We start from the raw sequence: 24,533 nt of genomic DNA, 5'->3' as shown, positions 1-24,533 counted from the left end.
TAAGGGCATGGGTTCTGACCGGTACACAGTGACAGCTGGAAAAAAAATTACATATGCTAGTTACTCCAAAATGAATTAATTGCTATTAATTATTTTATCACAAAATCAATTAATATTGTACTGCAAACCATTTTTAATTAAAGGAGTTGATAAAAATCAGATAAACTGTGGGCACAGCAAAACTTTAAAGTTAGTCTCTAATAAGAAATTAGGCCCCAAACAGTTCAGCACTGAGATTGAATTAAGTGTTATTTTTGTTAAAAAGTAAGAGCCCACAGCAAAAACATGAAAGCAGAAGCTTCTTTGTGAGGGAGGAGAAAGCTTTTTGTCATTATGAATGAAGTTGAAAAGGACAGTAGTAGCTATGGGTTTTTTTTCTAGCTATCTACATGCTTCTGAGGTGATTTTCATCTTAATTTAAAGAAAAAAAAAAAAGTATCACTGTGTTCCAGTGTTTAGGTTATGTGCTTAAAGTGATGCCTGAAAGGGAATAGATCTTCAGTACTTAATCATCCCTTGAGCCAAAAGCATGATTTGTATTCTGCACCACCAGTTAAACAAACTCTCAGTAGTGTTGGTCTTAGTCTTGGGATGAAGAGGTTTCTAAGGGTAAGAAAGTAAATAAGAAAAAAAAAAAAAATCAGTTCTGTGGAAGTATCTGGGTAGAAATGTGGTTGGAGGGATGACATGTAATGAATTTCGGGCCAGATCTCATGGTGACATAACTCAGCACTGCTCCGTTGGCATTCCTGGGGTTTATGCTGCACCCATCTGAGAGCCACAGCTGAAGGAGGCTTCTGGGAATTCAGGGACGGACACCAATCGTTCACAATTGGATAATGCCGAGAACAAAACCTGGAGAACATCAGAGCCATAATTAATCCACTGCCTTTGCTTTTGAGTCATTATGTGGGGTATGTGAGTGGGTGGAAGTTTGCATTAGAAAGGGAGATGTACTGCTCTCTAGAAAAGGATGTGGATGTCTGGTGTGTGGCAAAAATATGCAGGTGTTTGGATGCTGGTATCTTATTTTTGGAATGATTTGCTGGCTGGTTAATGATGGCAACCAGGAGAAATGGGTACGGGCTTCCAGAGGTTGGGTAGGTTTTGTGGGGAGATGCAAGAGTGCTATAATGTACGTGCCTAATAGAGATAAAGCTCTCTGGCCTAAATTTTTCAAACTCATGAGCAGAATTTAATGTTTGGGGCTTCATTGACTAATGCACAAAGCAATTTGAGTAATGAAAAACTGCTCTTTGTCAAGAAAAAGCAAGAGGCATTGATGGAAAAGCTAATTTATTTACTCTTTTATGCAGAGAACATTCTTTGCTGAAGTTCAAAACTGACTCTGCAGCTACTGATGAGTATTCCTGTGAGTAAAATGGCTAATGAAAGCACTGACACCCTCCCCATGCCCCTCTTTTGAGACTTGAAAGTTGCAGCTTTGCTGAACACACTTGTAAAGGAAGGACTCACAAGTGTTCGTTGTTGTATGGTAAAAACTTGCATCTTTCAAGTATTAAGTGCTAGAAAAAGCTTGTTTCAGAGCACTGAATGGCTGGAAGGCTTTGGTTATTCCTGGGGCTGCCCCAGCTGGCCTCATCCATCCCTTGCTCTCAGCAGTCTGCCCTCTCCTAAAACCCTCTGCACTCCTGCTACAGCTGTAGCTCTCTCAAAGAATCTGTGACCCACAACTTAGGGGCAAAAGAAAATGTGCTCATTTTCCCTCCAGCTGAAAGAACAGGGTCATGGCCATCATTTACCCTGCCCCACATCTTGTCAGCAGTTCTGACACCATTATGTATTTACGGGTCCCCATCTGATGTGCTGTTTAGGAGCACTTTAGTTCATAATTCCTGATTCTAGAGACTTGTAAAATTTAACTATGACCAGCTGTAACACCCATGTGTGGAATTGCCAGATGAGTCGTGTACTTCATATGCCTAAAGTCCATCTTCCTCTCTAAAGCTGTGTCCATTGGCCTGGTTGCATCAGGCTGGTTTCCTGAGCGCAGGAATGTTGTGTGTTGCTGTCAGTTTGAAGTTGGAGTACAAATCAGGAATTTTGCTAAAGCTTGATTGAGAATCTGTGGTTTCACTCTTCTCTGGGCCACGGGTCTGAACTGAGATTTTAAGATGGAGCTTTTGCCCAAAGCCATTAAATGGGAGATGTTGGGGGTCTGTTTGCTTAAAGGAAGGGAAATAATGTTTGGAAGATAGAAGGAAAGGAGAGAAGGAGCTGAGATTTGGGCAATTTAGTGTCTGCTCTGACAAATTAACCCCGCTAATGAATGGGGATTTGAATCCTCACTTGATAAACTCCATCTACCTTCTCTTAGACTCTCTGTATCACATCCACAAGCTCTTGTTGCTTATAAAGCTTTGGAAGTTCTGTTACGTGGCAACAAGGATATTGCAGTGTGTGTTAAAACGTATCAACTTATAAAGACAGAGCGGTCTTTGAGTAAAAAAATGTTCAAAATCTGACAGTCCTTTCTCTTGAAATCAGGGGGCGATTTGCCTGAGAAGACTTTAGGCTATGGTCCTGTAAAATTACTTTCTCCCTGTACAAACTCCTACGTCCATGTCCAGAAAAGGAATGCCAGCTGAACAGTGCTCAGACACACACAGAAATATGCTGGAATGGCACGAGTGCCTACAGTCTCAACTATGTCAGTCCCACAGACAATTTTGGTGGCAGTGTATCACAGTAACCTTTGGTGGTTTTGTGCAGACCTCTGCCCACGCTGGAAAGCCACACTCGTGTTGAGTGTGGGGAAAGCCTGTCCGGACTCCCACATACCATGCAGCAGGATTGAATGGAAAATATGGGAACATACCAGTGTAAAACATGCCCTTGTAATCTTAGTATTCTATTTCTATTGACCTCCTAAAAAGAAAATTGTGACCTGAGCTAACAAGCATAAATTTGAATGATGTGCCTTAAAAACAAAAGCAAAACTGTGTTATTTTCATGTCACCTACCCAGAAGTCAGTAACATCCCCTTGTCTGGGTACTCTGAGATACGCAATTTTTAAAAGAAGGATATGTCTAGAGCTTTCTCCTTCTGTTTCACACTTCATGTGGTTATCAATGTGTTGTTCTATCATGTTGTGTAGCATGATGTACAAGGGCAAGTGCAGTTAGGTGCTCACTGTCTAGATGGCAAATCTGAAGAAATGGAGGGAGTTCTCTCTAATATATGGCTGGGCTTCAGTCATGGATTTTTTTAATTTTTTTTTTTTTTTTTAATGCTTCACTTTTTGTAAAGGTCAGTCTGTCTGCAGAAAAGTGACATTTCTGTGAGAAACTCGATCTGGTAGGCATGTACAGCAAAAATGAAACTCGGAGCACACCCAATCCCCCCTGTTAGTGTTCTTGAGTAGACACGCTCAGCTTTGAAGATCTCCAAGTCACACTCCTGCTGACAGTGGGTTGCTTCAGAGGAGTCGGCTTCCTGCTTGGCATGTTCTGAAGCATCCCTTATGCAAGGGTCTCAGGTATTAGGCAGAATGTTACAGAGAGTAAACAGGCAGAGATGAAATGTTCTGACTGACCATTTGATGAAGGTAGGGCTGTGAAGTACCAATTCAGCTTTCTGTCTTTCAGATGTTTTCTTGCTCTGCTGTCTCAAACATGTTTGTCTGCCCTAGCCTCCTCCTCCTCCTTGGCTTTGATCAATTTTTCATGAGCTTTGTGCAGAGGGTGACTAATGTCCAAAACATGAGCACAGCTGTTTACTACTGAGACCTGTGTGTACTTCACAGAAGGGTGTTTTCTCTGTTTCTATAAATCTGGCAGAGCTTCCGTTTTTCCATGGCCATGTTTGTTCAGAAGATGGAAGGTTATTTGGAGAAAGCAGTCGGAGGACATAAACTTTTTCCCCTTATTACCAGAGATTTATGAAACATGACTTTGAGAGTCTTTATCACAGTTTTCACAGCATTTGATCCACTTGGGTTGGAAGGAAGCAACCAGGAGAGGGGCAGGTGCTGTGCAGTATCCCAGGGATACTAGTGAAACCAGAGATTGTCCCCAGAGCAGGATGCTCCCAGTGCTTTATCTCCTTTCAAAATAATGCTGAGTTTAAGTATAGGGCAGCAGGCAGTGCTGCAGGGAGCGGAGGTGATGTGCTGGCTGCTCTTTGTGTTTGGGGCAGGAGGTGTGACAGGGTAGGGTGCCCAGGGTAGGTACTCTTAGGACCTATTTGTTCATCTGGGGTTTAGCCACTGGTTTTGGGGGGTGTGTGTGATCAAATGGTGGCTCTGGAAAATACCAGCACATTTCCTATAATCCCCAAGATCCTGTGCTTTGCTCATGCACTGCTGTGACTTATGGAAAAGCTATGAGTGTTGATGCCACAGCCCCTAAACTGTGGTCCACGGCCCTTGGTAGTTGCTGGCCCCGTGATTGTTGAGGGCATCCTGGTTTTGAATATGAATTACAAACAGGTGAATAGTCCCCTGTGTTCTGATTCTCACTTCAGCAGAGCAGCTCAGTAAGACAACCTGGCAGGGTTTCTGAGCATTTCATGGGCTAGGCTTCTGGTCACAGCTACCAGCAAAACTGCTCCAGATCTACCGCCTGGTGCTGGATATCCCATGGAGGGAAATCCTTATCCTGTGGGTTTGTTAGTCCAGGGACCAAATGCTGTCCCCCACCACGTCCGTGGGACCAAAGTGAGAGCAGCAGCTGACAGGCTGTGCTTTGCGCTGGCCCAGACGGCCAGTCTCGGGAGCCATGCTTATAAAGCACTTCCTAATGAAGGGAAAAGAAGCCAGAGAGTTATTTTCTAAGAATAAAAAATCCCTTTATGGTTTTTTGAAAACTACGTTTCACTTTGCACAAATGATCGCCTAGCATCTGGCAGGCTGGGTTTTTGCCATGTGTGGCAGAAGATACAGTTTGTGTCGTTGCAAGCAATCAACTCAAAAGCTTTTGTGAAGTCCTGGAGCCCAGGAACTTGTTAATTTTGAGCAGTCGTTTTCCGCATTTAGCCCATTAGAGACTCTATTTTTGGTGACCTAGTTTGAGCTCTTTAAAAAATAATCAAGCAGTATTTTTCAGATCTGATTTGTAATGGGACTGTGGATTGGTTTTGCAACCTGAAATGGAAGTTAAGGGAGGGGGTTAGAACTTTTATCTGCCTGGTCCTTTAGACCTAACATTTGTAATTGATTTTAGAGGACCTCTAGGAAGGTTAATCTGACAAAGACTGTGGCTTGGCTTCACTACTTCAAGGGTTATTGCTTGACTTGCCGCTGGGAAAAAAATAAAGTGGCCAGGTTTAAATAATACTTTCTGTGCAATAGCCTCCAGGAGTGCTAGCAAGTATTCTTGGACATCATCCAAACACTGTCAGAGCCTGTGGATTTGTCTGCTCCTCAGCATGTAGGATGGGGTTTGGATTGGAGAGGAACAATTGGAGCACATGCCAAAGTGTCTAGCCGTAGGTTATGTGCTGACTGCCATGGCGGGGCCAGGGTCAGGGCTCACACACAGAGATCCTGTTCCCGTGCTCTAGCTCAGCTCTGGGAATTAGTACCACGCAGGAGAACTGCCGGCCTCTGCCTGCCTGTGACTGCAGGCGGTCCCTGGGCATGACAGACTTTTGGGTTCTGTGAAAGGAGAGGGATGCTCACAGCTGAGAACAGCCCAGGCCAGGTGATGGCTTTTTCAGGTGTGCACTTGGGACAATTCCAGTGAAACTAAGGCAAAGAGAAATACCTACAAATAAAATCTCAGTTTCGGACTTTATCGATAGAATTGTTTTCTAGCAATTCAAGATTATGTTCCCAAATACCAGGTTGCCTGGAGCAGCATTGCAGTGGAAACATCATTTTTTCACTTTTTTGTCCTTCATTTTCTCTGGATACCCCTTTTCTCACTGTACCAGGAAGCTGCTTGCAGAGCAGACCCCAATTCCAGGCTCCCTTTTGAGGGAGAGCAGCCTGGTGAAGCTGGCATTGCAAACACAGGCACAGAGTGATCTTCTGAATGCCCATGAAGACTCTCTGTGGTGTTTCTAAGGATCTGCAAATTGGAAGTTAAATCTGCCAACTCTGAAGGGAGGGAGAAGACAGCTCCCCCTCTCTAGGAGACACAGCAGTCCCTGGTGTGGAAAGGTTCACAGGTTGTTGAGATGCCTACGGGACAAAGGTGCAGGCAGTCATGTGTGGTGGGTGTGTGCACCTCCTGGCCACTGTCCTCACAGAGAATCCTTCACTGGGGCACATGGAATGGTAGGGATAGAGCTGAAACATGCAGAATTACACCAAAGGTTTGGAGCAGCTGTGAAACTCTTGTTTGGCCAGCTGAGCCCTCTTGTTATTGAAGTTAGAACTGGTCCTTCCTCCCTCTTGATCGCTGCTCAAGGCCAGGTTGTGTGGGGCAGAGTACAACTGTGGTTTAAATTGGAGTTTCTCCCTGTTGAATGCTCTGTGTCTCTCTTTTCTCAGCATAAATATTCTTCCAGGAGCCATGAACTGTCAAAGATGATAATACAATTCAGTTGACATCAGATTGTAATTAAAAATGTTTGGCCTATTAGGAATATGAGAATCCTATATTTAATTTATATTTGATATTTTTAAAGAAGAAAATCAGTAATTTACCAGTTTCCGTTGCTATTTTCCTGTTTCTTTAGTTCAAAAGTATCTTGATCCAACAAACAAGATGTGGCAAATGTTCTAAATAGTGTTCAATTTCTTTTTTTAAACTGAAAAAATATGTAAATGCCCGAGAAATTATACTTTGAAAAGTGGCTACTGCAAATTAACAGCATTTCACATGGATCTTACTTTGCATTTTTAATGCCCATAATGGGTGTCCCAAATTACATGATTTGCATTATAAACCAGAACAGCTCCTGTGTCGCTGCCGCTGTCCAACAGTTGAATAACAAGGCTTTTCTTTCCAAACTGTATAAATACATATTTACCCAAATGATGCAATTTAGGGCTCTGTTATTTACGTTTTTCTGGTTGGTCAGTCACACTGACATCTTTAATTGCCAATGCTTTTTAATTGCATCTGAGTAAGGCTGGTGTTTGAGGAATGCAAGTGCCAGGCATGGGCTGGGAGTGATCATTTTGTTATTGCACTGCCATTTTGGCTCTTGAGTTGGTGCCTTCTCTTTCTCTCTCTGCCTTTGTCTTATGGAAAATGTTGGGTTATTTTGTTGTTCCATGTTCAGCAGTGATGGTTTTGCCTTTCCCCACTGGGCCTGTGGCACTGAGGGATAGGTTGGGGACATGCTGGTTCCTTTGGTCACTCCTGTCCCAGGCTTTATTCTGCAGGTGAGCCGGCCCATGTTTCCTCAGAAACCCAGGATGCGGTGTTCAGCCACATAAGGCAGGAGCACCTTTGGTGTCTTTGTCCTCCTTGTCCTGCCTCATTTTTCTGGGCTCCTGCTGTCTGAAGCCTCTGGAGAAAGAGTTGGGTGATCTTGAGAGGAATGGCAAGATTTGTCTTTACAAACAAGCCTGGGTCTGCTGGTAGATAAAACTAGCACTGAGAGATAAGAGAAACAATGGGAAAGGTTCTATTGATTGATGAATGGAAAAAAAGATACTTGCCTTTACAAACAAACCATAGGTTTGTTTGTAAATGAAATTGAATATTGAAAGATGAAAGCGACAATGGGGAAAAACCCATAAATCCCCCAAAAATTAAATATTTGGGGGGGTTATACATTAAAAGGGGACTCTTAGGCATTTCGGGAAGCCTGTACCTCTCAAGTACCTCAGCCAATGGGGAAAGAGAGAGGGAAGTGCGGCCGGGAAATTAGGATAAAAAGGAAGCTGCGTCCTCCAAAAAACTGAGAGACCCCAGGGGAAATGCCCCATGGCCTCTCCCTTTATTCGAATAAAGTAAAAGGACTCCTCTGTCTCCTTTTTGGACACAAACCTCTGGTGTTCGTGGATTAAGTTTCTTAACAATCTCCACCATGTAATCCCACCATCATCAACATTATTGATTGTTCAAAGTCCTAACTTGGGTCATCCACACTTGTCTCCAGTGGTTTTTTGGGATTGCTGGTCCTCACTGTCCAAGGAGATTTGATGTAATTCAATTCCTGCATCATTAGTGTGGTCTCCCCAGGGCTTGAATTTCACTCCAAGCTGGTGGTCAGGATCATAAATGCGAGAACTGCGAGTCAGCTCGAGCCAGCATGTGTTGACTTTTGGCTCAGATACGAGGAGGGAGCAGGTAAATTGGTGGATAAACTTGCTGTTTCTTTAGTGCTGTCTCCCCTTACCCAGACAGGTTCCTGAAGCACCCAAGGGTTGTGTGTACCTGCTCAGTGGCTTTCCCTTTTGACTGTAATTTTCTGGTTTCAAACAGATTTGTCAGGTTCCTGTGCCAGTGTGCTCCAGCAAGGATTGGAAAAACAATCACAGGGTGGATGGCAGGGACCCAAATCCATTGATAACTGATGGGATACTTGTGGCCTCTCCTCAGAGGTTTACTGGAGCTCATCTTCACCACACTGTTAGTCTCAAGACAATTTCCCCCAGGAAGCACTAGGGGAAACCAGCAGCTGTGCTTTTTGTTGTTCATGAACCTGCTGCTCTCCCCCACCTCTGGATCTTGAGTGGAGCCCTGCAGTCTCCCCAGCTTTTCTTACCTGTCTCTGTGCCACTCACAGAAGAGTTTTGTTGTAGTGGGCTAGGGGGGCGATGCCAGCGGAACAGTTTAAATAGATCTTGCTTTAATGAAATAAACTCTGGAGAAAGGTAGGAGTTGTGTGTTGTGTCTCAGTACCTCATAAACAGTTATGATATCTGCTGTTTGAGTCAATGCCGTAGCTCTGGCTGCAGTTTGTGAACGAATGTTCACTGACAAATGACCTTCAGGAGGAGGGGAAAAGGCCAGTGCCACAAATCTCGCCATTGCCGAAACGCCCAGGATCTGAGGCTTTTTAGAGAAAAAAAATGTGATTATGATGAATGATGGAGGCAACAGCACTTTGTGCTGTTCTAATAATACCTAGCCAAGTGAAAAAATCCAATAAGTGCCTGTGGTTACCTGGCTGTGCAGGAGCTGTGCTGGTGCCAGCCGGTGTCAAACACAGCCCTTTCAGCCCACGGGGGATCAGGGAGGAGAGCTGGTCGATGTGTTGGTGGCTCAGGGGATTATTTCCCATGCAGGAATTGCAGATGCAGGAGCTCTGTCACAGCACCCACCAAGCACCATTGCCTCGAGAGTGCTGGTGGAAAGCAGCTGGTTTGTGGTGGCCAGTAGCAGCCTTTCTTTTCTACTCAGAGGTCCGAGTACTTCCCAAAAGGAAGCCGGTGCAATCCTCCTCTGGGTTTTTCAGGAGCTGCCACGCTGAGCCTCAGGAGAGCTGAAGGTGGTAGGTAGGGGGTTCACATGGTTCTGGTGATGGGAAGTGAGGGGTGTGCTGGACAGTTTCTCACCTGGGGATTGCCAGGGTAGCTGCCAGCTTCAGGGGATGCTCACCAGTGACACAGCAGAGGACTAAAGCTGGTTTTCCAGCGCTTCTCTTCTGCACTTGTCTGCATTATGAAAACAGGCAGATTCTTAACTCACTCCCTGAAACCACCAGGGTGGTTTTTATTTTTCACGAGAAGCAATGTTCTGCTTTTAATCAACATTTTCCTGGCATTCTGTTTCTTGTGCTGACCTCAGTGCAGCAGTGCGGAATGGAGGGATCTCTCTCTCTGGCTCTTATTTGCTACCTCCATATTACATGGGCCTGACCTCCTTCCCTGGTGTCCTAGTCCCTGAACCGTGTTTGGTGCCTCACAGCAATTCCAGACCTTTGGTAAAAGGCTGTGCCCTGCATTTCATGCGTATGTGGAGGGCTGTGTCCTTCTGGGGTGTGCAATTAAATCCAGAGCTGCCAAAGCTGAACCACACTGCAGAGTCACCACGAGTCATGTCGCTGTTTACAGGGCGGCAGGAACTGGCCATGGTATCCCATACTTTGTCCCCAGCCTGTGCCCATGTGTGGTGAGTAGAAGCTTACCTGATGAGCAGAATGCACAAGCACAGAGGAGCAGAGCTGCAAGCTGCATCAATAGCAACACAAGTGCACCTCTAAGAGGAGGAGAGCATGGGAATAGCAGCAGTGGGATACTGACAAATCAGGAATTGAAGATACATAACATAAATAGCTAATTTGGCAGGTCAAAACCCAGCAGGATGATGATAAAAGTGCACAATGTTTATTGATATCTGAATGACAATTTGTTTTCAAAAATACATTTTAGAACTTAGCATAAACTCAGTTACCTGATTCTAGCACAGCTTACTATTTATTAGGGAATATTTGGGGGTTTTATAGCCTTCGTTCACCTTTGTTCAAAATAATAAAAAAAAAGAAACATTTTATTTTAATAGTACTGAGTTCCTGATCTAAGCACTCTTAGTAGCATGGCTGCAGAGTGGAAAGAAGTGGTGGATATTTCCTTTTATCCTTTGTTGTGGAACACTATCACCTCTCTCTATCTCCATCAGCAGAGCTAGGTAATAATTTACTGCAGTGGACGCTGAGGGATATCAGCTCCAGGACGCTCCAGTCCAGGTAGTTTGTCATCATGAGCTTTCAAGAAGGTAAATTAAGTTGATTAAGGGAGAAGATCTGTCATGTCAGCATTTTTGCCCACCTAGAAGGCAGCGCTCCTTCCCTCTCTCCTTATTCCAGCCTGTCTTCCTTGTGCTGAGTTTTCTTGTGTAAGGAAGTAGCTTTGAAGAGCTGCTTTCTTAGCTGTGCCTCAGAAATAGCAAATGTTATATATGGAAATACAAATGATGCTGATTAGCCAAGTGCTGTGTTTCAAGGTAAAAAGTTCAATCAGAACATGAAGAGTAGGAAGAGCATTTGGCCACCATGCATGATCAGCCCTTCAGCAGCTGCTAGAGAGATTCCTACTAAAGCTTGGGAAAGCAGGGCCTAGGAAAGGCAGCCAGTGTCTGTAAAAGATGAACACACATGCCTGGTGTAATGCTGTCTTTCTGGAAATGTTAGCATCTTGACCCATAGCAAAATTTCATTATCCATCCTTGATGTGCTTCAGGATCCTGTTTGGTTGTGACCCCAGCACGGTGTTAGGTGCTCTGACTCAGTGTTCAGAACCCTCTGTGGCTGCCTCAGCTGAAGTACGCAGGGTGTAGCTGACTTTCACGTGGTTCTTTGTCCTCCTGCCCAGACCAAGGCTGAGCTTCTGCCAGGGAAGATGGACATCACAGAGGAGGACATAGTGATAAATAAAGCAAAGCCTCTGGTGACATCAAAGGGAGCTCTTGGTCTTAACCCTGAACTTCAAGAGCTCTCTAGATTAGTCCTGAGCTTCTTTTCTTCTCTGAAAGGAAAATATCTCCTTCTTCTTGGCCGGTTGCGTAATTGCTAATATTGAAATAAACATTCAATGTTGTTGGTACAGCTGAAATTAATCCCAGCACAATTTTCCTAGAAGAAAAATACTTTCTGTGAGGACCCCTGGAAGAAGGCAAATATTTTTTCCATCCTCCTGCTCTGTAGCCCTCCCCTCTGTGGGCACACACAGAGACACACATGCAATCCCATTAGCAGCTCTATCCAGTCTCATTCCTTGGGTGTCCTGTAGTGAAGAAGAAATGGTTTTCTGGCAAAGATACTTCCAGTTCCCATGAAGAGTTAGAGCACGAACATAATTATTTAAAACTATTGGGGGTTCCTGTGATACAGCCTGTGATTAAAGATAAGGATTTCTTGTGGAACAATCAAGTGAATTTGGCCTCAGGTATCTCTGCTGACTTCATGGCCACCAGCGAGCGATACTGAAATGGTTGGAGTTCTGTCTGCTTTAATGGATTCAGCTTTAGTTATGAATCTCATCAAGAACAGCTAAAGCAAAGGACATTTTAATTTAATTTAACTTGTAGGCATCCCGTGAGCTGACTTTGACTACAACAGGAAAATGGCAGTTTGCCTTGTTATTGGAAACACTGGTATTTGAAGAGGGATGAGGATGAGCCTCCAGTGCCTTCAAGATGCTTGTCTCACACCTGTATCTCCAGTCTCATACTTGCAGGGAGAGTGGCAAAGGCCGTGATAATGAAGTTTCTCAAGCAAATCTTATCCCTTAGAGCCAAATCTGGGTCAAGAGCCAGTTCTTTATTCCCTGGAGTTTGCTGTGAACCCTGCCATTAGGACTTTTGGGGTTCCATGTAGCCATTGCCCCATTCTGATCGATATTCTGGCAAGGGAAAGCATTGGAGCGCAAGGGCTGCAGTCATCTCTTTAGACAGAGGGGTGCCTTCTGATACTTAGAGGCTACTAAGACTCACTAACTTTGGCTCAGTGCAAGCCAAATGTGATCTGCTGGCAAGGAAAACATGGATAGGCCAGTGAACCTTGCCTGGAAAGGGCAGGATTGCTGGGATGTGATTGCAGGATGTGCAGACCTTACCATCAGCTCTCTTTTAATGAGTAATTTGAAAGTAATGCTTGTATGGATCAGCAACTTTCAGCTCTTTTCACTAAGCTCTTAGCATTGGCTTGCAAAGATCACGGCTGTTTCTCTGTAAGTACTGATAATTTGTGTTTTCCTCTTGACTTTTCAACTTCATTTCAGTTAAGAATTCATTACACAGTGTAAGAGCATTGTGTGACACAGACCTTTCCCTTTTCTGGAAAGCTTATAGCCTAAATGCAAAGGAGAGGGGAAGAAGGCTGGCAGTTTTCTGAAGGCAAAGGAAAATTTGCTAAATCCTCTCCTGGGGACCAGCGAAGCAGAGAGTTGAACTACTGCGCTGGTGGAAGGGGAACAGAGGAGGAGGAAAGAGAAGAGCTGAGTTTGGCTTGTTTTGTGTGCAGAACAAAAGCTTAAATGGTCTACTAATTGCTGCCAATACCTTGGAGTAATTGGAGCTAAAGGATAGTGGCAGCATACAGGTAAATGCCAAATAAAATAAGCCCCCTTGGCTTTTGAGAAGGCTTGGGCAGGTGACAAGTTCCCTTCTTTCCCAAGCTCTGGTTCAACAGAAGCTGAAGCCCAAAGCTCTTGCAGTATCAGGTCTTGAACATTCACACCACCAAATGTAATTAAGCTCTGTGAGGTCTGCCCCCCGGGTAGAATTTATCTCTTAGTTTGTAATGCTTTAATTTAGCATCAAATATTCATGGACTGGCAGGGTCAAGTAGGGATAGAAAAGTAGTGGAACAGGCATAGGGAAAGTAGGATGCGAAAGAATTCAGCTTAAAGGTTAGTCATCCATGGAAACCCATTAGGAAAAATACTGTAAATAACTTCCTCCATCTGTGATCTCAGAGCTAAACATGAGCCACTCCTGCTCTGACCCATGGCACCGCCAGAGCGTGGCGTATGCCAGCTCACACACAGAATTCAGAGCAGAATTACATAGTTACATACCCAAACTCTTCCAAATACTTGCATCTTTGGGTGCTCTGCACTGAACAAGTCTGTTGCATCTCATTGGTTTAAAGGACCGAAAAGGCTGGGTTTGAGACATCTTGTAAATACCTCTGAAGGGTTTTTGTAAGACCAAATGATTTTTTTGGGCGTACCCTGCCTTTTTAAGGACATGGTTCAGTGCCTGTAAAATTATGCTTATTGACTTCAAAGGATCAGGATCTATGCTGTCCAATTTAATATTCACAAAACTAATTTTTCAACAAATGAAATTACTGAATTGAGAAAAACCAATGGGTTTATTCATTCAGGAAGACGTTTATGAGGCCTGAAAGGTGTGTTTGGTGTATCTGGTAGGGAGTTCTCAGGCTGGGCAGACTGGGTTGGGAGGAAGGGCAAACACCTTAACCTGTCAGATCGTGCAGGGCAGTAACTGAAATTCAGAGCAGCTGTGAATAAATAATGGATAGTCAGAGTCCAGGTGTCTTCTCTTACCTGTCCGGCACCAGGTAAGAAAAGAGGGAGGAGAAAAATAATTGGCTGAACAGGGCATGGAGCAATGTGGAAAAAGCAGCTGCAACATCTGGAAGTGTGTGGGACTTTAGGAAGTGTGTGGACACAGGGAGCTGATGCTGAGCACAGACTGGATGCTCCATTTCCAGCAGTAAAACACCCATGACCTAGTGTCTTCTGTTTTCCCAGGTGCCTCTCAAAAGCACTGGTAGCTACAAGTAGAAGAGAATTGGGTAAAAAAGAAAAGTCATTTGGAGCCAGAAATGCCTGCAACTTAAACCTGGTGCTGTAGCTGCCAATTGAGCTTTCAAGCCAGGCTGGGTGCTGGGAGAATGAGAGCTGAGAAAAACCTGTCATTTGAGCCAGGATTTCCCCCTTATCTCTCAGCAGCATGCAGTGAGGAAACTACCTAAGGACTGCATTTTTAGACGCCCCAAAAATCTGAAGACACGAAATTCGGCAGGAATACAACACACAAACACGCTTTTAAAAAACACGTATGTGTATCTGTAAATGTGTAAAAAGCCATGTATAGCTAAACTCACGCACCTATGTCATGCAGAATTTCTGAAATTTTTGGAAACTCCACAGATGCAGAACTTAATTCTGCAAAATCCTCAGGCACCTTTTAGAGTGAAATTAATACTGATGTAATTAAAATGGTAATACTATTTGTTAAAAGAAGAGTATTTAAATAATCAATTTTCCTGTTGGTTCTGTGGCATGTGCTTAAGTTTAGCAATTGTATGCCAAGTAAAAACAGCCTCTCCTGTAATGATTTCATGATAATCTGACCTTTGATGGTCCTGGCTCACAGCAGCTGGCCCTTTCTGCAGAGTTTACAGACTGTAAAGTAATTAATATCAATGAAATATCACTGCTGGCCCTTTGATGTATTTGGGTCCTTGAACAGTCATTTTTCCCCTCTCCCAACCTTTTTTTTTTTTTTTTTTTTTTTTCCCCTGTTGTCCCTTACCCTTGGGAGTCTGGCCACTGGACTGCACCTGATGAAGGGAACATCCCAGCTGAGGGGTGCACTAGTGAGCACCCTCTCTTTTGGGGTTCAGAATACATAATTGACAATATACTAGGCTTCATTTGATTAATTATTAAGCACAACAATAGCTCTTGAAGAGCTCACTTTCAGGAAAAGGTGATAAGGGTATTAATAAAAACAGGTGAGGAGAGATGGCCTGGTTTTAGCTTCCTGCATTATTTTATCACTGTCAGAACTCCCTTGAGATTATTCCCCTGTAGTTAATAACATTGTTTCTGTGATGACTTTAATGACTGAGCTTTTCTTCCATCCTCAGCTATGACAATAACCACTCTGCTTTTTTTCCTTCAACAAGCTGCTGTGTGGGGTTCAGCACATTAAGGAATACTTTTGAATATAGAGGTTTCCTCTAATTTACTTCTTGCCAAAAGATCGCTTGTCCAGTCGTTTGCTGGTGATGAGTACTGAAAGAAATTATGTCTTGTACAGGGTATTATTACACTTTTCCTGCCATGCTCCCCTTTAAAAAAGAACAAAACGATATAAAAAATAAGCAGTAAGATTGCAAACTCAGGCACTCAGAAATTTGATAGTGCCAGAATGATGGGTGTCTGGATCTGTCCTTCCCCACTCCTGATCATGAGCTTTTCCTCTTTCTTCACTTATCTCTTGCCCTGTAACCCATTTTTTTTTTTCCTTTAATAAAATTACTTAAAGACTTAATTTTAAGCTTTTTGGAATTTTTATGCCAAGACCTGACGTCTTTTTCTGCTCTGTGTCTCAAAAAGAGAGGAATAATTTTCTCTACAACTTTTTCAACACCCCCCTCCTCAAAAACTCACCTGTAATTCAAAAAAAAGGTGTTTGCACACATTGAGGGAGTCACTGTTTGTTCATTGATGCAATAATTGCATGTAGTAATAATCGTACGTTTAAGATATCTGGTCATTCTGGACATGATTTTAAAAGCTCCTGTTTCCTACAAGATTCTGCATCTGGCTTTGCTCAGAAACCACACAGAAAATGCAATGAATGGGAGAAGTTTTCAGTGTGCCCCTCTGAAGAAAAGTAGTGGAATTAATGCAGAGGAAAATCTTATTTTAGGGTTAGTGCAGTCACTGCAGAGTGTTCCCCTGGTTGGTGGCATCCTGCATAACCTCAAAAAGTGGAGTTGACATTTCTTTCTTAAAGTGTACCTCTGGATTTGAAAATCAGATCATTTACTAATTGCTCACATCTTATAAATTATGGATCTATCCTTGAAGGAGATTTTAACAATCTATTAAAGCCTGAGTAACAGAGTCATTCTCCAGCTTCCAGGTAAACAAAACAAAAACACAGCTTTAAAAGCAAGAACCCTCTTCACTTTTCATCCAAACGGAAATAAACCTAATCAAAAGCCAGTGATTAATGAATCTCTTCAGGGTTTCTGTTCTTGAAAAGATTAGCATTAAAAAGGCTGAAATAGTTTCAGTAGCTATGTGTGATGTTGAGCTCAGATGTTGTATTTATATATGCTCAGCTAGAAATAAGAGTTGCTAAAGTCCAATATCTGAATAAAGATTCTCCTCCTCAGTGAAATCAGACAAACAGTTAACAACTCCAATATTCACTCATTTCAGTGTGCGAAAATGTCTTAAAGCACAAATAAAATCGGTTCCTCCCAGGAAATGCCTTTAAAATACTCATTAAAAAGTGCATGTTGTACATATGAAACAAACTGCAGGTGGGTTTTTAGGAAACTTATTTTCTTGGAAAAGGGAAGCAAAGCTCCCCAAAAATAAGCAAACTGCTTTTCCAGGGTTGGACAGCCAGCTATTTGCTTCTTGCAAAAATACAGACTGAGAATCTTGAGCTGAAATTTGGCAAGATTAACACATTTTCACTGTGTATAGTCAGTTCCTGTGTCCAGAAATAGAAACAGCCTTTTTCTTGCAGGAGTGGCGGGGCACCTTCACCTGCAGCTTAAATAGAAAAAAATAGAAAAGTCCTGTTGTTCAGCTCCACCTCTGTACCAGATTTCTGGGATGTTTAATTCATGCTGCACTATTCCAAAGGGTGGGAATCATGACAGCCAAGAGCTGCTGTTGCTTCCACAGTAGAGACTGAAGCAATGTTAATAAATGCATTCAATTTACTTGTCTAACTATAGATTTTCCTGTAATTCATACCAACTAGCCTGTCTGTGTAGTAGGAAAAAAGCAATTACAACAGCTGATGTACAAAGCCTGTCGCTCACCATATAGCAAGTGAACAAATAAAGGTCCCTTGTTCTATTAAATGACCATGAAACATTCCAAGGATCTTCACAGGCACCCTGCTTACCGTGGCATGCAATTCTGGACACCCTGTTAGAGCACAGCGTTTGTCATGGCTACTCTTCCACCTGACTTCTGATCAGACACTTGACCTTTCAAACTCGTCGTGGGGAAGGCATCCTTCTTCCTCTCTGCTTTTTGTTCACTGTGGTTTTGTCCCTCTTCAGCCACAGGCTGCCTCTGGTTGTAAGCTGGAGAAGCCAGGAGTGCTTCTGAGCTGTGAGACACTGTGAGCATCCATCCTCCTCCTCCTCCTCCCTTTCTTGCATTTTCTTCCCTTGGGAAGACTTGGGAATGGGTAGGTGGTCTCCCTGTGGTGCTTCAAGCAGTCTCATGGGCCAGAGGACCAAGTAAGCAGCCTGCTAAGACTTAGTTCAGCTTAGACATAAAAAAAAAAAAAAGTGCGGGGACAGTGAGGGATTGAATGCGCTTTTCTTCTCTGGTACAGGATGCCTTGTTCTGCAAAATAAACACACTACCTTGTTTTCTGCTCTGTGAAGCCCACTGCTATCTCAGGATGCCTGTGGCAGTGCAGCCAGTGTAAATGTGACCATGAAGATTGGACAAGACAGCCCTGACGTTGGCTTTTTCAGTGAAAGTGTCCCGAGACCCCCAAATGCACTCAGCTTCTCACAGGCTGTGGCTCTCTGAGGGAAATCGATAAAAAAAGACAAGATTATTACTTTCCTAAAATCCTTCCAGAGTGTCGATATTATTTTGTTTATGAAATAGCAGTTTGTACAATCTTATGTTGCCTGGAAAGAAACTATGATTTACTTGATTTGAAGCTCCCAAAAGCAGAGAAAGCGAAAGGCATCAATCTGTGCTGTTGGAAATTCTGTAACTGGGCAGGTATAAGCTGGTGTGCTTTGAGTGTCTGCAAAATACAGCTACTACTGAACGGCCTGAGTGGTAAAGCATTTTGTAACAGCATAATGCTCTCATTGTAGTGTTTTCAATCTCATTTAGGACTAAGCTTTCCCTTGGGAGATGATACAATAAACTCTCCTGGAAAACCACACTGCAAATACGTTGAAGCCAATCAGGCAATACAGTGTAATGTCAAAAGTCTTGCTGACTGGCTGAACGTGTGTCTTCCACAGCGGTCCTCGGGACAGACAGATGTTAGCTGTGAAGATGGGACTGTTACAGAGTGCAGCCTTTGTCTAGGGCATAATGTTGCTCAACAAAAACAGCTTAGGATTTATTGTGTGCTCTCAGCTGGTCTGGACAACTCAAAGTTTTAAGCAGACGCTTCTAGGGCACTTCTAAGCAGATATGCAAACAGAGGAATTATGTTTTAGACTGGAAGCATTGGGAAGACTCTCAGATACTGGTGTAACCTTGCTCAGTTTCTCTGTTCAGATGATGTTTTCAAAATGAAAATGAAAAGTGGGCACACATGGGGCAAGCTGACACCTGATCTTCGGCTGAAGAAGTATTAAGCAGGCAGAATAATTGAGTATGTCATTAGAAACTATATTTCAAAATTTGAAAGCAAAAGGGTTGGGGTTTTTGCTCCTGTTATTTGCCTATTTCTACTTAATGTTCCCATTCCAACATTATTTTGTTATTTTATTATTATTTTGTTTTTCAAGTCCCAAATTGTTTTCTCATCAGTACTTTAAAAATCAGTCAAGATGCATATTTCAAAGGCTCCCCATGTTTTTACCCATCACCTATCTTTCCAAATGCCAGATTTGGACATTGTCCTGGAGTTTAAAAGTTTCTAGACTGGTATTTGTTTTTCTTCCAAGACCCCCCTAGACCCTACTGTAATGTATATTAGCTCAGACACAGCCAAACTTATCTCAGATAAGCAACAGTGTGTTTCCTACATCAAGCACTGTAAATAAATGACTGCACAGCTAATCCTCCTATTTTAATGTATGAAAAGTCCCACTCTTGGATTAATGCAATATAAAGACCAGCCATTCAGAAAACAGAGCTTTAGTTCAATGACTCCCTAGGTGGGTTCTGTAAATTATGTAGCAAAATCCTTACAAATTTCCAGTGGCCTTAAGAAAAGACGCATCTGCCTGACCGCTGCTTTAGAGTTGAGGGAATCGAGTGCTGTGTTCAGTTCACTGAGCTGCTGCTCAGGATGTTTTGTAAGCACATTACCAAAGAGGACCAGATGTCTGTGAGGGAAAGAGTATGAGTTACAGTTTCTACCAACTGCCATAAATAACTGAATCACAGTTCCATTCTGCAGCATGCCACAGTGCAGGCACGGCTTGTAACACAATTGAATCCAAGCCCTTCCTTGGCTGTTAATAGTACACCCTAATGCAAATTGAAAGACTACCAGAAGATCCTCTTTCTTTATTAACCAATTTGAATAAAAACTGTACCTTTACTGCTGTGGACAATCACCTTTCTGCAGCTGCCAAGGCAGCTCTAGTTAGGATACACTGGTTGCTTCTGACCAGGCACTAGCAAATGTTTTCCACAAGCCGTGCTCTGGTATTGATCAGTGTGCTCAAACTTAAGGGGTTTTTACTGAAGCTTGTACAGAGTGCCTGGAAGACCACCGGTGTTCACAATTTCACAAGTGTTGACATAATTAAAGGATGCACAGTGTGGAAGGAGACAAGACACAAGCTTGTAGTGGGCCAAAATTCCTCGTGTGCATGCCATGATAGTTCTGGCATAGTCTCCAAACAGGGTGTCCTCCCAGAAAGGAGAAATGTCAGTGTGTGCCACGTATTTCTCATGATACAGATGGAGCTGTGAGAGAAGCTGTCAAAGGCTGGATCCCATAAATACCTAAACTGCTTTGAAAATCTCAGCTTCTCGTGTTGTTAGAAATTCACAACCCTCAATGAGCAATGGGTGGAACAGCTAATTGAGCTCCATAAATTGCTGTTTCCATATTTTGGTTGTTATTGTTTCTCCCAGAGTTAGAATTGCAGGTGATGTAGCTGCTCATAGACTACTTTAGGGTTGGTTATTCAGTAAATGTTAATTTTTTTAAATTGTGACAGCGACAGGTATGTTGCATTGCATGGGCAAAAATGTATGGAAAAAAAAAAAAAAAAGAAAATTACTTGATGGATACCAGCATGCACACAAACATGCCTGACTGAGTTTTTGAACTTACTTAAAGTTAGGCAACTGTTGACTTTGCTGTAGTGTGGGTTTTTTCTCATAATAAAAATTTGTTTCCTCAAAATTTGGCCAGTTCGATGTTAGGCAGTTCTCACCAGATACAAACGCATACTTTTGAATTGATAAAAAAAGCAAAATGTGAGATAATCTGTTCCAGTCCTTTTGAGATGTGAAAAGCGCTTCCTTTTTTTAATATTTGTGATTTAAACACACTTGTTCTTCAGGTGATCCTCCCCTCCTGTGCTTGTGTTTACCAGTGCTTTCAAGTGAGACTGAAGTAGATAAAAATGTTCTTAGTTTCTATGGAAAAGGGGGAAAAAACACCCTAAAAGAGAAGTAACTGTCAGTGGTCCCACAAGTGTGAGCTGACCCCTGTAGCAGGTTTTTGTTGCTCTGACAAGTGAGTGATCAGCGGAGGCAGAAGGGACATTACCAGATCAGGTTCAGCGACTGGATAAATGTGTCTGCAGCTGAAATAAACCCCACAATAGAGTTCTCTCCGGTGCCTCTGCCACGGCCCAGCCTTCCTGATGGATGTTAAGAAGCTTTGGTAGTGTTTATGAGAAACATCAGCTTCCCTAATCGTTCATTGATCTGTTGTTCTGGGCGGAATGATGAAGTTTTCGCTGTTATTTTGCTCTGCTTCTCTCAGATTCGCTTGATTCAAACTGAAGGACGATTTAAGATGGCAGGGCACAATTTTACTCCCATTTACTCCCAGCTGACAGGATAATTCTGGTTTTGCTGTTGGGAGCTTCGAGTGCTTAATCTGTGCTCAGCTAATATTAGTTGTAATTAAGGGAATGGGCTGTCTAGAGCTCATTTTTACAGTTCATCACCTGAAAAATAACCTCCAAAAAGATCCCTTCTGCTTTCGGTGTCATTTTGAGTTTCTTCCTCACCCTCTGCAGGGCTGCCCATCTTGGGGTGGACCCCTGGGGAGGGCAGCACCTTCACTGGCTCTCTTCTTACCTCAGAGTAGCTATTTTTAGGTTTAAAACCCAAAAAATTGCCTATGTTGGAGCTCTTAGAGTTTGTCAGGAGACTGGTTTGTAGATTGACATGGCTGTTCCTGGGGTGCAGGACACTGCTGGACACAGGGGCAGCAAACTGTGGAGTACAAGTGCTCATCTCCTGTTTGAAAATGGAGATAAAGAGCTTTTTTCCTGGTAAATATATCAGAACCCTGTGGTTTGGTGTGTTTTCTAAGCAGCTCATTAGGCACTAGAAATGTCAAGGATTAATACTTTGTCCCCCTGCCACTCCTTTTGTTTTGTGCTGAAAGCTTGTCCTTATCCAGGGGCTGATGCTCAACAGGCTCAGTTTCCTTTCTGTCTCTCCTGAGGGACAGACTCACAGGAAATGTGTTTTTGCAAGTGTCTGCAAGCCCTAGCAGGAGAATCAGACTGGGATATGGTGGCATTCACTGTTGTGAGTCTCTCTGCCTTCTTGGGAACACAGATGGCAGCTGGAGCAGAGCAGCTCAAGCAGAGCATTAGGATACTCGAGCCCAGAACACCTGCCCAGGGAAGTCTCCATCCTTCAGTTCAAAGGATGAGAGGTTTAAATGACCCCTGACCTTGGCATGAGGTGCAGGAGAGGAGATCTGGTCCCATCTGGCATGAGGACTTGTGAGTCAGTGTGGAAGCCAACAGGCATCTTTGCAGGGGCTCCAGCAGGGTTGGGAGTGAGCTCCAAGTGGGCAGGGGTCCATTTTCAGTGAGAGTCATGTTAAAACTGGCAGTGCCTGGCAAAGTGACAGTGTTGGCCCGGAGTTAGATGCCTTCTGCATTCCTAATGCATTTTTTTTAAGCTGGACCAGTAAGAAAACACCCTGCAAACCAGAAACCAGGCAGAAACCACCCTGCAAAAGCAAGTTATCGTTCTGCATTTTTCATTCCTATTTGAATTTAAACCCAAATGAAACCCTGTCTTAATATAACTACTAGACTACTAGATTTGGTTGGTCAGGTGGTTGTTTCCTAGGAAATTAGAAACCCTTTTGGCTTTGTTTTCATAATTTTGTTTTGCAAGCATGAACATGGCAGCGTCTCCAGCAAATAAATGTGTGTTGCAATATGGTGGAAGCCATGGGACTGCAAAGAACCTTCTGGCTTGTCAAAATACTTGCCATAATTTGTCATTTCAGTTGGTTAAGCCAAAGTGCAGGGCTTCCGAGGCAGTTCACAATTATGGGCGACAGAACTTTGCCATTTACTCTGGTGGGCTATTTTTTTGTTTTATTTTGGACTTTTTTGGCTCTTTTTCCAAGTTTGGAATGAAGATTTGCTTCTGTGTGTGTGGCAGTTCAGTGCTGAATTGCAGCCCTTTCAGGTGGAATTGCTGTTTGGCAGTGAGACATACCCTAAAAATAGAAAATGTGGTTATAAGTGACAACAATTGGCAGGGAGGACCTGTTCAGATGCAATTCTGGAACTGCTTTTAATTTTTTCCACTCAATTCCAAGTTAAACATCCATTTAAATTAATTAGAGCAATCACAGTGTCCCTAGAATATCAGTGGAGAAACTGAAGCCATGAGTGTAATTTAAGTATTTCCTGAATTCTGAGGAGATGCTAAAAAAAGCCAACTTTACGAAAATTTTGCATATGATGAAAAGCAAATTCCTGACCAAACTGGCTAAGCACAAATGTCTGAAGGCAAAGAGCTATCATGAAAGTGCTGTAAAGCTTCTGATTATAATGAAACTAATGTCCCATGGCATAATGCAGCTCTACATTTAATACTTCGCTGTTGAACCGTACTTCTCAACCTACCTGCACTCACCGGGTTCTCATCAGAGTCCTGTCAGGACAGTGGGCTTTGTTTAGATGCCAAGCAGGTCTGGAAATGGCTCCACAGCTTTTTCAGCAGCTTCAGCTGCGTACAAACGCTTGACTTCAGAAGAACAGCTAGTACCTCGATTTTGTGGCTGAGAAATCATTCCTCATGTACACTGCCACTCGTATTAATAACCTTGCAGGCTTTTATAAGCCTAATTAACGGGCTTGTGCACACTTAAACGTGAAATCGTGGCAGAGCACTGAAGCAGCAAAGCAAGATCCCGTCCTTGGTGCTGCAGATCCGCTGCTGCCTTTCTTTATTAATGATACACACGTGACACGTTGAATTCTCTGCCTGCTGTTCTTGTCGGGTTGTTTTTATTACAGTATCGACTGGAGTTCCCCTCACGTCGCTTGTAGTCAGGGCACGTTACCCGGAGCAGAATTTTTCTTTCAGTGTTTCAGTGTTTTGTTTAAGGTATCGACTTTGCCAAAGGGAAGGGAAAAGTGCAGGCACTTAATCACATGAGTAGCGTTATCAATTTCTAGCCATTAAAATATGCACACGCGCACGAACACACGACTGCACAGCGGTTGCAGGCACAGGGTTAGCTGGGAAACAGACTCAAGAGATCCTCTCCAACATGGAGATTCTGTCTCCAGGATCTGGCCAGGAGTATCCTTCAGCCTGTGCCAAGCCCTGCTGAGGATGGTTGAGATCGTTGTGTTGAAATGTCATTTTTCATTTGCATATTTCTAGGCCATTTCTTTCAATTCCTTTAAATGAACTTTATTTCTAAGGGAGCATATTTCTCTGGGTTTGGGGTGTTCTGTATTTTTTCCCCTAACAGTCTCTTAGGTGTGTTAGTCTTTGATTTTGAAAAACTTTTTCTAGTTATTGGGTTTTGGGGTGATTTTTCCCTTTCTAGACCAGGCAATCAATTCCTGAATATGAGCAGGAGGTTTATTGAGCAGTTAATCTAAAGCCAACAAAGATTTCAGCCAACTCCAAGGTGCAGCAATCATTTTGCTAAAGGTCTACATAGCAGTTTTGATTGAAGACTGGGATATATGGGTGTGGATGGTTCCAGCACTGCCAGATGAAACTTGACGATGAATCTTTGCTAATGTTCAGTCATTGGTTCCATCTGGTAGCACACAAAATGGGTGTTAATACAGATGTTTCAACAATGGATGTTGGTACAGATTATTGCAGATGTGTGTTACCTTTATTTCCTCTTCCAAACTGCCCTCCCTGTCTCCCATCTGTTCCTGTTTGATGGTGAGCTCTTCTAGAGGTGTTTTCCATGTTATGTTCCTTCAGTCCCACCCTGAAACACACTGTACAACACAGAGTAACTTGCAGACAGACAATCTCATCTGAACTGTGGCATTGCCCCAGTGGATTCTATTCATGTACTGCAGAGGC

General features: G+C 43.1%; 1 protein-coding gene across 2 annotated transcripts in view; it reads left to right on the top strand.

Moving 5' to 3' along the window:
* Positions 1 to 24,533, top strand: part of ERBB4 (erb-b2 receptor tyrosine kinase 4) — a 576,525-nt gene that overhangs the window by 279,947 nt on the left and 272,045 nt on the right. The gene's annotated exons all lie outside the window — the stretch shown is intronic.

The sequence above is a fragment of the Hirundo rustica genome, chromosome 7, assembly GCF_015227805.2.
Source record: "Hirundo rustica isolate bHirRus1 chromosome 7, bHirRus1.pri.v3, whole genome shotgun sequence".
Taxonomy (NCBI): Eukaryota; Metazoa; Chordata; class Aves; order Passeriformes; family Hirundinidae; genus Hirundo; species Hirundo rustica.
The sequence above is the reverse complement of the archived record's forward strand: the minus strand, read 5'-3'. Positions and strand labels throughout refer to the sequence as shown.